We start from the raw sequence: 16,197 nt of genomic DNA, 5'->3' as shown, positions 1-16,197 counted from the left end.
TGCACTGGAGTTTGAGGGATTGATTCCGTTCGTAAAAAAACAGGTGCTTGCCCCTGATCTCCATCCCCGTATCTCTAGTCACAGCATTAGATAGACCTTGTTTTTCATACTTGGATTCCCTTCTACTTTAATTCCAGATTCTTGTCCTTCCATAAATTATTTTTTGTGATATATTGCAAAATTACATTTGAAGAAATACGCTAAATATTCCTTAAAGGCATTCAGTGCATGGAATACTCTTTTTCTTTTGCTGCCTGGTATATGAGATTGTCTGAAATTGGAGTCAGTTTTTTTTTTCCCACATATTTTATATTTTTAATCTTGTCATCACCGTTCTTCCGTGTAGCAAAGCAAATACTGACAGGACAGGCAATACTCAGATCTATGGAGTAAAAATTTGCTCTCGACGGCGCGCGTGATATTTGGCTACACCTATTCTGTAGGTGTTAAGTCACCTGCGAGTCTGTTATTAAGAAGCATATACAACAAAACAATCATACAATTTGAGAGAAAACCCAAAATTATCAATTTATCATGAATTGGAAGTTCACAACTCAAATTTAGTGTAGTGCCTACTGCCTCGTCGCTCTGTCCCAATATGAGTGATGTGTTTAGAACTGGACACATGTACCACGGAAGGGAAAAGACCTTCGTGCCCCTATATTAATCATTACTCTCCGGTCTGGCATGGTTCTCTCATGCTCCTCCCCTTGCTCTGATCCAAATCCAGATCAACGGCACGGGCCATGCTCGGGCGAGCGCGCCTCCTCCCCGCCGTGGGCCACACCCGGGAGAGCGCGCCTCTCCTACACCACGGGCCGCTCGGGCGAGTGCGCCATGAGAGCATCTCCAGTGTATGGACGCGGGTCGGTTCTATAGACGGGTCCCTCTTTGATTCGACGTCAGCTGTTCCTCCGTCCGCAATGTGTAGAAGCGAGCTCGGCTCGATACGTGGGACCCACGTAATAAAAAAATGACCGTTGTTTTTCTTTCCGCAATTCCCCTCCGCTTCCGTTCCCCATCTCTTCTCTTGACGCATCGCTCTGCCCGATCCAGCGAATCCCACGATCTCTAGCGTGCCTTGCCCAGATCCGGTCGATCCATCCGAACTTCCACCTGCGGATCCACATACTCTTCTTCTCCCTCGTCGAGTTCCAAGCGAGTTCCAAGCCCGCTAGCTCACGTTCTGGAGGGCGAATGCGGCAGGTGCGGCATGGCGGATGGTGCGTCGATTGGTCGTCGCGCCGTCTCTCACCTGAAGGATTTGAGACGCCTCCTTCGCGGCGCCATGGTCTGCTCCGAGTACCTCTACGGCCCCGCGCGGCGTATTGGACATACGCATCCCAGTCTGCTGTCTGGCCTGCATGGGTTTGTCTCTCTTCCTCGCTTGTCTGTCTTCAGGGGCGAAGCTAGCGCTCAATCAACCCTGGTGCACTACTTTAACATACATTATCTCGGATTCTCAGACAAATTATAGGCAAGAAGGATCCTGGGTTAGTTTAGCAGTTGTGTAACACAAATTTTGAATTTTTGCTAATTCTGCCCAATTTGAATTTGAACAAAATTTCATCGATTCTTTTTACCAAATATGAAACAATATAGTTTTCTGGACCGTATTTTTCAATAACCCTCCAATAGCTGGTCTTTATTTTTGGATAGGTACAACCAAATATTTTAGTAAACTAAGCATAAACGATATAATGAATAGTCGTGTTGTATTATAGAAGAAATAAGGGAGAGAAAACACTTGGATCCAATTCAGTCAAGCAGTATTTGTACATTTGCACATCTCAATTTTCATGGTTCAGGCCTAAATTCTTCACCACTTGTGCTTGTGTCGTTCCGCCTTTTTGTGTGTGTGTGTGTGTGTGTGGGTGTTGGGGGGGGGGGGGGGGGGGGGGGGGGGGGGTGTTGATGGGTTCCTTTAGGTTTGCAAATGCGAAAGCATCCCATACCGTACAAAGTTATCAACATATCTGAGGTTCCTTTCAAGTTTAAATAAAAAAACAAGATCTGAGCTTTCTTTGGCAGACGTCGCAGGCCATGTAATCAAGTAATAATAGTCCGGCGCCATCTCTCCGACGCGGGCCGTCCGGGCGAGCACGCCTCCTCTCCGCCGCGGGCCGCTCGGGCGAGCGCGCCACGTCTCCATCACGCGGCCACGCCCGCCTTCGGGCGCCTCCTCTCCATCGCGCAGCCACGCCCGCCCTCGCGAACCTCGTCTCCGTCGCGCGGCCATGCCCACCCCCGCGAGTCTCCTGGGGACGGAGGAGGGCTATCGGTGGAGGAGAAGAAGAGGAAGGCTGGCAGATCTGGACGGAGGAGAAGAGGATGGGGGCGCTGGTTGAGGAGAAGAGGGAGGGGAAGATCTGCCTCCGCGCCGGCCAAGTCGAGCCGCGCCGCTAGCTACGCCTCCACGCCGGATCTCGCCGTCTCCGCCTCCGTGTTGGCCGCGCGTGGCGTGCTCCACCTTGACGTCGGGCTCTGTGCCGGTGTTGTCGTCTTTTTTCTTTTAGAAAACGAGCGAGCGGAGCGAGGAAGGAAGTGAGGGGTCAGTTCTGCAGTCTAGCGACAGATGTGGGACTCCTACCTAAAACGACAATCTTACTGAGACAAGTCCGTGAGGCTAAAACGACACCCTCTTATTGGGGCGGAGGGAGTACTACATAGTCCACGCAAAATCATATTAAGTCTTACGTATGATTTCGTCGAGCATTAATTCTAGATCCTCTAATAGAGGGGAAAAATAGAAAAAAAGATATACACTTGAGACCCGTGGGTGAAATACTACAATATGATATCCGAAACCGACCCGATACCATCGTAGGCCTCGACCTGAAGACACTCGCACCCACACCCTCGCGAGCACCCAAACCTGCGGGTGTGATTGCCGAAGTGAGCAGGGTGGCGCGATAGAGTATGTTTGGCTGCCACGCTTACCCTGTGGGGCCACCTAGCCTGGCATGGCAGTATGTTTTCGCCGTGTTAGGGGAGAGTTGGCGTGGTCAAAATGGTTAGTTTTAAATAAAAAGAGATATATAATTAAAAATAAAATTTCTTTGAAAAAAGATTTTAAAAATCCCTAATTTGCTTGGAAACATTTTCGGCAAAGAACATGGCGAGTCGAACGACATCGTTTATATGAGGCTGAGAAACGAGCCAATGCTACGCGGTATCATCCGTGAGCACCGGTCAGATCGGTGACCTTGATCGCGGTGAACGGCCTGTCCAGCACCGAACGCGTCCGCGCCGAGAGCTCCTGCGCGGCGCTCCGCATGGTCGGGCGGGCTTCGGGGTCCTCCCGCACGCATGACAGCGCCACCAGAAACGCAAACACCACCTGCCCTTCGGGAGAGTCCAGCCAGCCTCTGATCCAGGGCGTCCTTCATCAGCAGCGACCCATTGGTGTCCGGGACCGGGAGCCGCGAGTGCAGGGAGCTTATGAGGCTGCCCGGGTGCCTGCCCATCAGGATCTCCAGCGCCACCACGCCGAAGCTGTACACGTCGCACTTGGTCGTCACCCTCAGGTACGCCAGCTCTGCGGCCAAGAAAGAAGCAGCACCAGCCATGGCAATGTGAGCGCGGCAGCGGAACAGCGCATATGACACGACGCAGCCCCTGTGAAGTGAAATGCAACGTCTTTACATTACCTGGCGCCATGTAGCCGTAGGAGCCGGCGACGCTGGTGCAGTCGGAGCGGCCGGGGGCGAGGAACCTCGCCGTGCCGAAGTCGGACACCCGCGGCTCGTAGTCCGGGTCCAGCAGCACGTTGTTGACCGTCACGTCGCAGTGGATCATCGGCGGCGAGCAGTCGTGGTGCAGGTACGCCAGCGCCTGCGCCAGGCCGCCGATGGCGCGCGCCCGCGCGGGCCAGTCGAACAGCTCGCAGCCGCGGCCGGGACCGTACAGCACCTTCCCGAGGCTGCCGCGCTCCACCAGCTCGTACGCCAGGTACATGTGCCCGCCCATGGCGCTGAAGCCGTGGAGCCTCACAATGTTGCGGTGCCGGACGCGCGTCAGCGCCCGGACCTCGTTCTCGAAGCTCTTCTCGCTGACGCCCCGGCGGCGCGCGTCGCCGGTCTCCGAAGCGTCCAGCCGCTTCACGGCCAGACTCTGCCCGCCGGGGCCCGGCAGGTCGGCCCGGTACACGCTCCCAAAGCTGCCCTTGCCGATGCAGTAGGCCTCGTTGAAGTGCTCCGTCGCCGCCAGGATGTCGCCGAACGAGAACGCCGCGTCCTTGCCCCATATGGAAGCCGTCAGAGCCATCGCGCCGCCGGCGCCGCCGCTCGCCGTCGTGTCGGGGCTGTCTTGTCCGGCTCGCCTCCTCCTCCGGGCCACCAGCACGCACGACAATGCAGCTACGGAGAGCACAAGCGCCGCGAAGGAAACCAGCGTGACGACGAGGACTAGCCTCGCGCGGTACCGTTTGGAGCTGGAGCCGCCTCTACTCGACCCCGAGCGACAGGAACTCAGCCCGGCGATGTCGCCGCACAGGCCAGGGTTGCCGCTAAGATCAAGCTCCTGCAGCGAGGCCATCTTTCCGAGCAGAGCCGGCACCTCTCCGGCGAGGCTGTTGCGGCTCAGGTTCAGGTGCCACATGTGGGCAAGGTTGGTCAGCTCCACCGGCACGCCACCGTCGAGGTGATTTCCGGACAGGTCCAGCCGTAGCATACCAGTGGCATTCCCGAGCGTCAGAGGGATCTGCCCCGACAACATGTTATGGCTCAAATCCAGCTTGAGCAAAGGCGATGCACCGAGCTCCGGCGGTATCGTGCCGGCGAGGCGATTCGATGAGAGGCTCAAATCTTGCAATGCGATCATGGCGCCGTAACTGGCCGGAATTGTCCCGGTGATCATGTTGCCCTCCAAGTGCAGGTACGAGAGGTTCTTGAACTGAGACCAGTGCGCCGACAGCTCGCCACCGAACGAATTCCCCGACAGGTCAATGTGGTACAGGTCAGGATGCGATCCCAAGATCTCTGACACGTCACCGGACAACCGGTTCCGTGCCAGTCGGAAGCGCACCAGCTTGGTAAAATTGCTGTAGCAAGCGGGCACGGTGCCGGAGATGTCGTTGTCGTCAAGGCTGAGGTACCTCAGGCGCGGCGTGCTGCACAGCCCCGGAGGCAGCCCACCGGAGAAGTTGTTCTTTGACATGCTGAGGATGGACAGGTTCCGGCCGAAGTCCGGTGGGATGGTGCCGGAGAAGAGGTTGTCGAAGGCAACGATGGCGAGCAGGTTCGGCAGCCGAGTAAGCCCGGCCGGCAGCTCGCCCTCCAGCATGTTGGTGTTTATGGACAGTCTCTGCAGCGGCGCCATGTTCCCGAACTCGTCCGGCAACCTTCCGGTGAGCTTGTTGTCGTACAGTCGCAGCGTGTCGGCGTGTCGAGGCTCGTGAGGTTGCCGATCGTCCGGGGGATCGCGCCGGAGAACCCGTTCTCGGAGAGGTCCAGCACCTTGAGGCTTGTCATCCTTCCGATCACCGCTGGTATCGTGCCGGAGAGATTATTGGTCGCCAAGTGGAGGAACTCGAGCCTCGACGCCGTCGCGACTTCCACGGGGATCCTGCCGGTGAAACGGTTGCCGTCCGCCTGAAACACCCTGAGATGTGTCCAGGACGTGAAGTAGTCCGGCAGTATCTCGCCGGTGAGCATGTTCTTGGAGACGTTGAACTCCCGTACTCTGGTCAGCTTGGCCAGCGACGGCGGCAGGCCCCCGGTGAGCTTGTTCCCGGCGAGACCAATGACGGTGAGGTTGGTGCAGAGGCTGAGCTCAGTTGGAATTGTTGACTCCAGCCGAGCGAGGCTGACGTTGATGCGCTCCAGCGACAGGACCTTGCCAAGAGTGGCACGAATCGTGCCGCCCAACGGGTTGCTTGACAGCTCGAGTTCTCCCCGGAGACGTTGCCAAGCACCGGCGGTATGCCGCCGGAAAGGTTGTTGGAGTGAAGGACAAGGCTCTGCAGCTTCGTCAACTTGTCTAGGGTATCCGGTATTTCGCCAGTGAACTGGTTGGACGAGAGGTTGAGGTGTTCCAGGCTGGGCACGTACGCCGGCAACGTGGCCGGGACCGGACCTGACAAGTTGTTGTTGGACAGATCGATAGACCTGACGCTGAGCAGCGGCGCGGACACGTTGGGCGGGAAGAAGCGCCCCGTCAGCGCGTTGAAGCTGAGATTAAGGCTGCCGAGGCTGGGCAGCGACTGAAGGTCCAGGGCGGCGAGCGTGCCGGCGAGGCCGGTGCCTGCCACGTCGACGCCCACGACGCGGCCGAGGGAGTCGCACGACACCCCGCGCCAAGCGCACGGCGCGGGCGCCGCGGCGACAGCGGCCGAGCCGTTGAGTGACCACGAGGGCGAGCGCGTCCGCGGGGCGCGGCGGCGCTAGGCTGTCCTTCCACCTCAGGAGCGCCTCGGCCTCGCCCTGCGCCGAGTCCGCGGGGCGCGGGGAGGACGAAAGGAGCAGCAGGTGGGTGAGGAGCAGCAGAAGCGCGCGCCGGCGCCGCGACGTGTCGGCGGCGCGCCTGGTGCAGCCTGCTGTGCGGCGACGGAGCATTGACGTCGTTCTTTCTTGGTGGCGCGCCATCTCTCTTCTTGTCCAGAATCTAGGCAAAGGCGGCTAAGCACACATGTGAATATGTGATCAGGCGTTGCACTGCATTGCTTCTGAAGAGTTGACGCGTGGGATTAGAGAGATTGACACACATGCGAAAATCTTTTCCCCCCACGTCAGAATTTTTTCTTTCCTTCATTTCCCCTTTCTTCTTTCTATATGTCTAAATGGCATGCATAGAAGGGAATAAGACTAATAAGATTCAAATGAAAGTCTTCTCTCTCGCCATCTTAAATCTACGGTTAATTTTTATAGTTTCCTTTTTATTATATTTATTATACTTGATTTTTATATTTGATTTATACTTAACTTTTAGACTTACGGTGAATATTTTGGTGTAATTTTTAGATATAAATTGGTGTAAGTAAAAATTCGGGTGTGGTGAAGGAATATTACCCCCCCCGATTATTATAACACCTTTAATCTGGGTTAGAAGCTCATCTAAAACATGTGAATCTTTTATAACACGCTCATAAATTTCGGGTGTAGGAGGGATCTAATAAACTGATTATATTTGATTTAAAGACTTGCCCATCTCCCTTTTCTTGTCAACGTAGCAACAGGTTCATTTTGTAATTTCATGTTTATATAATGAATCTTGTCTATCCGTTGTTCGGGTGTTTTGGGTCCCGAGAACACTCGATTTTTCCTTCACCGTCTTCTTCCCCCTCCCAACCCGCGGCAACCTCCTTCTTCCCCCCTCCCGCCACCGCCATGGCTATGGGCGCCCCCACCCAAACTGGCCCCGCCGTTTCCTACGCTGCTGGAACCCTAACCACTGTCCCCCTACCGTTCCCACCGTTTGACCGGTCTGCCTCCCCTGAGCCCCTTCTAAGCCCGTCCGAGTAGAAGAAGAAGAGAGGGAGAGAAGAGAAGAGAAGAGAAAAATCGAGTGTTGGATTGCTCTAAAACACTACTGACTCATTGTATAGCATTTTTGTTACAAAATTCATGGGGACTAGATAACTTGTGCTCTATTCTATCCCGCAACTGGTACATTTTCCGCGACTGTTCCACCCAATGGGCCCGGTTCAAATCTGGTAGTCCATCTCCATCCCCCCAAAAAAGTTATGTTGGGTCGTGGTCTTGCGTCCTGTTCGTTTGGGCTTGTTTGACTTGTAAGCCGTACTTTTTCAGCCAACGAACATTATTTTTTTACACCAAACCAGCCAACAGTACTTTCAGTCATGGAGCTAAACCAGTCCAAACGAACAGGGCGTTGGTTGGCCGCTGGCTTCCTCATCCGGCCGGTCCATCTCCAGCGCCTGTCAATGTGCTGTGGTTGCATCAACTTGATCCATGCTTATACAAATAAATACTAGTTATTATCATATCAGGTGAGTAGCTAGGTAACCTTGTGTTTTTCTAGTGGTTTTATTTATTGCCTGCAGTGCGCTACATGTACGGCGACTGTACGTTGATATAGTACTCCTATTTGCAAAGGAAAACCGTGTTGCGTAGCTAGGGTTCAGGCTGTTACCAGCTGGTACGAGTAATATAGGAGCACTTAGGACAGTTTCAACGACAAAGAGCGAGGTCAAGTACTAGATTAGAGGTGCTGGGAAAAGGGGATAATCAACTCCCTGCAAAATTGAGGGAGTAGGTATGTACTAGTCTGTGCTTGCAAGTTTTTTTTTGGTGTTGTGATGAATTTAGTTAGCCCTCTGACATTACGTGACATCGGTGTCAACTCTGTTATTATATGAAAGTGGCACGCATATGAAAACGAAGGATGGAGTGATGGTACGTGAAGGGATCATGACTTTTTTTTATGACAAATTGAGAATTCTACTAACATTTGCATGCTGGCATATAAAGAACTGGGTCAAGGCTTTTTCACATGGTAAAAGACTGAAGAGATGTCGCTGTTTCGTTATCCGTATAGAGCTCAGATTATGTGAGATTGCCAGCAGGATCTTATTGTTGGGTCATCTCTGACGCGACGAATCACTCGCTGTGGGTCTGGCCTAACCTAACAGCTTCTTTCCACGAATTAAACTGGACATGGCAATCCATGCATGCCACTGACACTGAGATTTCTGTGTGCCTACACAACCATATCGATGAGCGTGATCAGATGGCCGCACTTGGAAAGGATCATCATGGGCTACTTTCTGTAGCATCAGCATGCGTGGTATATGCGTCGAGTGTGTGTTGGGTACTTGGGATCTTAACTTGTGTCGGTGTTTTGCCGATGAGTGAATTTATGAGTGTCGCGTTACTCTAAAAAAAGACGATGGTAGCACTCAAGACATAAAAAAATTATACAGGTTTAGACTGAAGCCCTACGTCCAATCTCAGAGAGAGGTAGCGAGTTCGTGTTCCTCATTTCAAGTGCTCTGAGGTCTTACAATTGGGGTGTGTCAGCTGAGGGATTCGAGGTAGGAGGAATTGGTAGAAAGAGAGCCCGAATGAAGTCTTGGAGGTCTCTCCCTGGCCGGCAATCCATCCTGTCTTGTCTTGGCATCATCGTATGTTCCAGCATGGTCGACTTCGTGGTTGACGTGATCTTGCTCCCCACGTCATGGCATGGCGTGACGTGATGCTACAGTGCCAGCCGTGACTGCACCGTTGGCATGGTCGTGACTCACCAACTATCCTGCGTGGTGTGGTCATGCTGTGGTCTCTGTCATCGTTCCCTGTTCTCCAGGTGGCATCGTGGCGACAGTGAGGGAGCAGGGAGCCGCTCTCAGGTTGTTGGTCGCCTTCCCGGGGCGTGGCGCTGTGAGCCTTGACCCTGGGTTGCTGGGTCAAGGCTCCCGGTAGCCTGGTTGATCTTGTGAGGACAAGGCCGGGGTCGTGTGACCCATCGCATAGTGGGTGGAGCCGTACGTCCGTCTCGTCGAGCTGAATTTGGGTGGCGAGGTGTCATATCGATTGTCATCACCTCATGGTGTTGTCTTGTCTGCGTAGGGGTGCGCAGGGATGGTGTCTGCCCCAAGATTCCATGTCCCGAGAGATGGCCGCCCTCTCCATCCTGACGGAGTGAGCGAGGCACGTCAGTCCCTGTCAGAGCGGGCATACTTGACGGCGTCCGGCCTCTCCCTGTCCTTTCCTATGGTCAAGACAGGGGAGAGGCGGCCGTTTGTCTTGTGTTTGGCCCGGGGACCTAAGTGGTCTAAGCGGGCCATAGTTGCTGGGATTTTGCTAGCTGGGCCGCCCGAGTGTCTCTCCATTCAGTTCCTTGAGATATCCGGGGTATCTTGTTATTAAGGCTGATGTAAAAAAAAACTTGTTATTAAGGCAACAGCCATAACTGGCATTATTTCGTTTCCAGCGACCATAATTGGGCTGGGCTTTTGGTGCTAACTGGATGTACGATAGAAGTAAAGGCTTATCAGGCCACTTTGGCCTAGTGTCCCATCCAGCTTTCGGCCATGTAAAGGCCTCTCTTTTAAAACCCGAGGCCTACTAGTGCTGGTGCCAACTGCCAAGCAAAATAACGGAAATGGGCATTATCCTTCCAGAGACAGGCAAATTAGGTAGGAAGATTTCATCTCAAGATTGGACAGTCAGAAAGGAACACTGAAGAGCGGATTAGTATAGTAGTATTCGATTATGAAAAGCCCGTGGTTTTGACTTGACTCTTGAGCAACCTGTCCTTCCTGTTCCATGTCACCATGTGCAAGAGCTCGCTGCTAAGCATGCTTCTCTCCCTGTCCAGATTACTCAACCATGTGCAAGAGCCCCGTTCGGTTTGCTGAATTTTGGCTGAAACTGACCGAAAAACACTGTTCTGGCTGAATTGTTGTGAGAAAAAAATATTATTCCAGCTGAAAAAACAAGCCGAACAAACTGAATATGGGGTAAGCCGGGCTGCCGATCCTGTTTTCCTGGCACCCTTTGAGTTGACCTGCCGCTATGTCTGATTGATAGAGTATACAACTAGTATTAAGTGTTGACTGACCGCGATCTCCTCGTCAATCAATCGTATCTGTCACCGCCGTGAACTGCGCGAGGACCAGGGGGATTAATTAGGGCAGAAGAAAGAACCAATTTATTATTATAACGATAATGATTCCGCGCGGACGTCCGTGCAGACAGACGCGTCTTCCCACTGGCTATCGCGTCTTCGCTCTCTCTCATTGTCACCCTACCGAAAAAATAAAGTTCTCCATCGCGCCCTCTCGCTCCTGTCCGCCTCCACCGCACTGCCTGTTCGCCGCGGCCGTGCTCCACTGCGCTGCCTGCTTGCCGCAGTCGCCGCGCCTCTACCGATCTGGCGAGCCGGCGAGAGGGTGAGCTTCGTGTGGAGCTGTCCTGTCAGCGAGTTGCCCTCGTCGCTGCCGCACGACAAGCTCCATGCGCCGTCATCGAACTCCACAACGACAAGCCTCCATTCGTCCGAGCAACAAGATGACGCTGCGGTGAAAGGTCATGTTGCAAGCGTATGTTTTAAGTGTTTCAGATATTTCATCTAGATGCTGTAAGTGTTTCATCTTGATGTTGTAAAAGTAGATCAAGATATTACACATGTTGTAATGGCTATACACATATGTTTTAAGTGTATGTTCCAAATGTTCTATCTGTTTTTCCAGACGTATGGTTGGAAGTGATTCATCTAGATGTTGCATATGTTTTTGCAAGTGTTTTAGACGTATGTTCCAAATGTTTCAGCTGTTTTCGTATGTATGTTGTAAGTGTTTCATTTAGATGTTTGAAAAGTAGATTTGGTGTTGCAGCAAGTGTTTCATATGCATGTTTCTTGTGCTCCATCATGTATGTTGAAAGTGTTGTATCTGGATGTTTCAAAAGTAGATTTGATGTTGTATCTCCCTCCTTACTTTTCTGTTGCCTCGCATCGATGTCTCTTCCTCCTCCGGTGTCGGCTGGGCATCCGTCACCCCTCTCTCTCTTTTCTGGATGCTGGTGATGCTCGGGCCGAAGTGGGCCCCACGTGAACGCAGGAAACGGGGAAATAACTTCCGTCCGATAATTCTGTCCCGGGCTCCCGGCGATGGCTTGTTCCGTGCATGCCTCCCTGGCTCTTTGCACTGTTGCACACGCTAGCTAGCGTTGCTGCGCACTGCGGCCTGCCTGACATCTGTCTGAATATACGGAGTAATACGTTGATGCACACTCCAAGTGACCTTGCTCAGAGCCTTTTTTTTCTTAAAAAAAGGAAAAAAATTCTTGGATAAGTCAGAGTGACTTGCCCAGTCTATAGACAGCGTGGAGGTCTTGGGGATGGAAATGTTATATTGCTAGCTAGGCGCCAAAGGAGACTTCGTGCATGCTTCTTCGGTGCTTTGTTGCTTTCGGTCAGTGTTTATCAGCCATAAAATAGTGTTTTTCTCTCATAATAAATTAGTACTAGTCGGGCTTATCAGCCTAGAAATCAACCAGCAAACAAGCTTGTGGTTTCTAGGCTGATAAGCCCGGCTGGTACTGGTTTGTTGTGGGAGAAAAATACTATTGACTGGCTGATAAGCCCTGACTGAAACCAACAAGTGAACATGGGTAGAACCAAAGAATTATTATATCTAAACAGACAGTAGCTTAGCTTGACTGGGAAATGCGCGCGGTGTGTGTTGGACATACGTACTCCGTATGTCTGCGACCAACGCAAAGGAAGCGAAAAATTTCTCAAAAAAAAAAAACGCAAAGTAAGCGAAAAAGAAACTACGAGGTGTGCATGGTATCCACTCGGCCCACGAATACCATCTGTTTGAGGAGTATCACATAAAGCGACTTTTACCAGGAGTGACTTAGCGAGGAAACTGCGGTCACCGGTTATACGTAAGGCGCCAATGGTTTCGACATCCACAGCAATTACAGTGGGCAATGGTCAAAACTCAAGAGGCATGGCTCCTTTGTGTTTCAAATTGGCTCGATCGGACAAAGGGCAGGGCTGTCTGTTGCCAAGGCGCTTCGACAAATAAGATTGGGGATAAGAGAGGGCTGAGGAGAATTTCAACACATGCCTAACTAGGGTAATTCCTTTTCCAATGGTTTGAATTGAATCACATCGAGTCCAACTCAACGTGCCGCTTTCACGCTGGGTGGTAAACTAATGCTAGTATTTCATCAGTATTCAATGCCCAATTCATAGGCTAGATTGCACTTGCACGTAGAGGTAGGAGTAGATTTGAATAATAAAAGTCTATTTTGACTTCAGCTGTCTTTGAGTCAAGCTATTTGGATTTGAATGTCCGCCATCATTTGCTGCAATAAAATTCAAAATCCATTGGAGATTAACTCAAAAGGTACGGTGTTCATTGGATTTATTTGGACTCGAGAGATAGACTTCAATAAACTTCAATAAAATTTGCTAAAAGTTTAAGGCGTGAACAATGAACTTTTAATTATAGGATCCGGCTTTTCGGGTAGGGTCTATGTACATATCTCATGATACTCATCTGCATAAAGTAGTGGCAATCATAGTTCACGGCAAATTCCAGCCAATTTCGCTAAAATTTAAAGGTACGGTCATGAGGTTTTAAATTTTAGGGCCCAAAATTTCGATGTGAGGACACTTGTATATCTAGTCACATCAATGTGCATAAAGTAGTAGGCAATTGTACTGAGTCATCTCAATAAGTTATAGTCAAATTCACTGAAATTTATTAAAAGGGCGAACACAAACTGTTTAATTCTAGGATCTAACTTTCAGCATAGGATAGTCATTTTGTATTGAAAGATAGAAATTGGACTTACCGATCAAGTACATATTAGTTGTTGTCCATGTTGATTTGAATCCTAAATCTATCAGACTATCACCACGTCTAACTGCACATCACTCATGGCACCAAATTTGGAAAGCAGCCCAGGCGGCGCTTAAGTGTCTCGTGTCTACTTAGGGCAGTCCCAATAGTAAATTGATGATGGTTTCTATCCTCATTAAATGACTTGGCACGTAGGCAAAATGCTGACGTGACAACGTAATTAATGAAGAAAGAGAGCAAAAATCCTAGAAATGGTTTCCTAATGAAGAAATCAGGTCTTCTCTTGACCCAATGCACCAAGAAACCATGAAATCTCAATTGGGGAGAAACCACCAGTTTTTAGGGGGCTAGTGCCGCACTCTCATTGGAGGAAGAAGATAGAGTTGGGAGAGAGAAAGAGAAAATAATTATTACTCATAGAAACCATGGGTTAGAAGGCTGTACTTTTTTTTGTGCGGTATCCTATGTTATAGAAACTACTAGTTTTTTTCGTTGGGACTGCCCTTGCTCTACAAAGGTAACTGTGACTGCCGACAAATGTGGAGTATCTACTCCTACTTTGCAAAGACAGAATACCTGTCAGTTTTACGTACTTAAAAAAAGAGCTTTTTAGTCTTAGAAAAATAGCTATTTCTTTCTTATATGGCTTTTTTAACCTACTTGTATGGCCCTGAAACGAACTTTTATTCCTTATATGGCCTTTCGTCCGTTTTTCCCACTTGACGGTGTTAAATCAAAGGTAAAAAGACCATTTTGCCCCTGGCGTTAAAAAAATAAATTGGAGTTTTGTTTGATTGTTGTATATTTAGAGTAATATTAAGCAAATAAATTCGCATATAACAGTAGGACATATTTGGAGTATGTAATACGCATAACAGTACATATTTGGAGTGATATTTGGGTAAAAAGACCACATCTGCAGCCTGCTGTGCTCGACTTGGGGAGGGGCCGGCCGGAGAAGCCTCGCCGGAGAAGCCTCGCGCTACCCGCGGGAGGGGCACGCCGCACCAGGCTGGCCACGGCCGCGTGAGGGGCCACTTGGGGCCTCCCCTGCCTGGCTTTGGGAGGGGCCGGTCGGAGAAGCCGCCCCGGGCTGGTCGCGCCGGACCAGCCCCGGACGCGTGCGGTGCACGAGACGGGCGACCGCGCCTCCCCCACGATGGGATACGAAGGGAGTGGGACCGGGAGGAGGCGGATCCGACGGATCTGCGTCCTGTTTGTTTGGCTTATAAGCCATACTTTTTCAGCCAACGAACAATATTTTTCTCTCACAACAAATCAGCCAACATTACTTTCAACCATGGCTTATCAGCCAAGCGAATAGGGCACTGGAGCCGGAGATCCCGACAGCGGCCCCTGGCTAGCTGCGGCGACGTCGGCGCCCTTCCCCATCGTCGTCAGTCTTTTTTTTTCCTTTTTGCGATACGCAACCGCTCGGTCTCGTGCGGCGATCGGTCGATCTAGATAAGGAGCGGTGGTATTGTGAGAAACACAAAAGGGTACTGTTGCCTTTTCGCGTATCAACCGAGGGCCAAACTAACATAGTACAGTAACAGACTTGACAGAAGACTATTAAAAAAATGAAAGTTCGTTTCAGGATCACAGAGGTAAGTTAAAAAAACCATACAAGAAAGAGTCAATTTTTTTTAGGAGTAAAAAGCTTTAAAAAAAGTGACCTCCTCGCTGTTACCACCTCGCTCGTGAGTCCTGAGCCGTGGTTTTCGTCCCCGTCCCCCCCCGCCTGGGCCCGGGTCCGGGTCCGGCTGCGTCTGCGTGCGAGGTGCGACGACTGACGAGTCACGGACAACGGACTGGTCAGCAGCGCCGCCACGAATCCACGATCGTCGTCCTCTCTCCGTAGACCGCGCGGTGGGGCCCCTGGGCCGGCCGGGACCGGTCCGCGAGCGCGGCGCTGCGCGTGTCCGCCCACGCACGGCCTCATGCAGGGCCAGGGTGGCAGGCGCAGCCGCGTGGGACGTTCTCTGCCTGCCGACTGAAGCAGCTGGTCGGGTTGACGCCTGCGCAAGTCATGTCATCAGCAGCAAACGCAGCGTATACAACGCCGACGCATTCATGCATGCAGAATTGCAGATGCAGCGGCGTTGGTTGCTGGACAGCAACGACAGCGGCGAAATAAAATTGCCAAGTACAGCATTGACATGTTGGGGGATCTTGTGTTTGACCCCCTACCCGATGGACAACATGGCCCATACAGTGCAAGTGTGCATATATTAAGCCTCCACGTCCATCACTCGCGGTAGAACAGTTTTTTTTTTGAGTGGATCGCGGTAGAACGGTTGATGACGTGCGACATCCGGTCACACAACTCAGAAGAAATACATGCCGTTATCCATCTCCACCATACAAAAAAAAGTAGGCTCCGAAAAGCCATAAATAAATACTTCGTTCGGTCTAAACTTCAAGCCGTTTTGGATTTATATCCTAAGCCAATTTATCTAGTTTCTTTACAAAGTTTATAGAAAAAAAATCCATAAACATCTATAGCATCAAACAAGATTCATTAGGTACAACATGAAATATGTAGTGAATTCATTTGATACTGTATATTTGGATATAGTTTGCTAGATTTTAGCCGGCCCCAAGCAAATTTAAATAAGGACAAATTGAAAATGGTTTTTAATTTGTAATGGAGAAAGAATCTCTTAGTATGAGAGAGAGAGAGAGAGAGAGAGAGAGAGAGAGAGAGAGAGAGAGAGAGAGAGAGAGAGACCCACAAGAAAATCTAGTTGGCCAAAGATTAATCAGCTATTATCTTTTGCAAGAAAATGGTGGGCTTCTAGATTGTGGCAAATTAAAAACTTGGTGTACAAGAACATGATAGGTAATCATACATTTGCTAAGGTTAGTCCTAGTGGAAATTTCATCAGGGTCTCAATCTCAGTTAAATTTATAACAGAACA

At 50.9% G+C, this 16,197-nt stretch overlaps 1 pseudogene; it reads right to left on the bottom strand.

Annotated features, from left to right (window-relative positions):
• Positions 1-1,926: 1,926 nt before the first annotated feature.
• Positions 1,927-6,584, bottom strand: LOC136536283 (MDIS1-interacting receptor like kinase 2-like; annotated as a pseudogene).
• Between the last annotated feature and the right edge of the window lie 9,613 nt (positions 6,585-16,197).

The sequence above is a fragment of the Miscanthus floridulus genome, chromosome 2 (genome assembly GCF_019320115.1).
Source record: "Miscanthus floridulus cultivar M001 chromosome 2, ASM1932011v1, whole genome shotgun sequence".
Taxonomy (NCBI): Eukaryota; Viridiplantae; Streptophyta; class Magnoliopsida; order Poales; family Poaceae; genus Miscanthus; species Miscanthus floridulus.
This window is presented reverse-complemented; position numbering and strand designations above follow the sequence as displayed.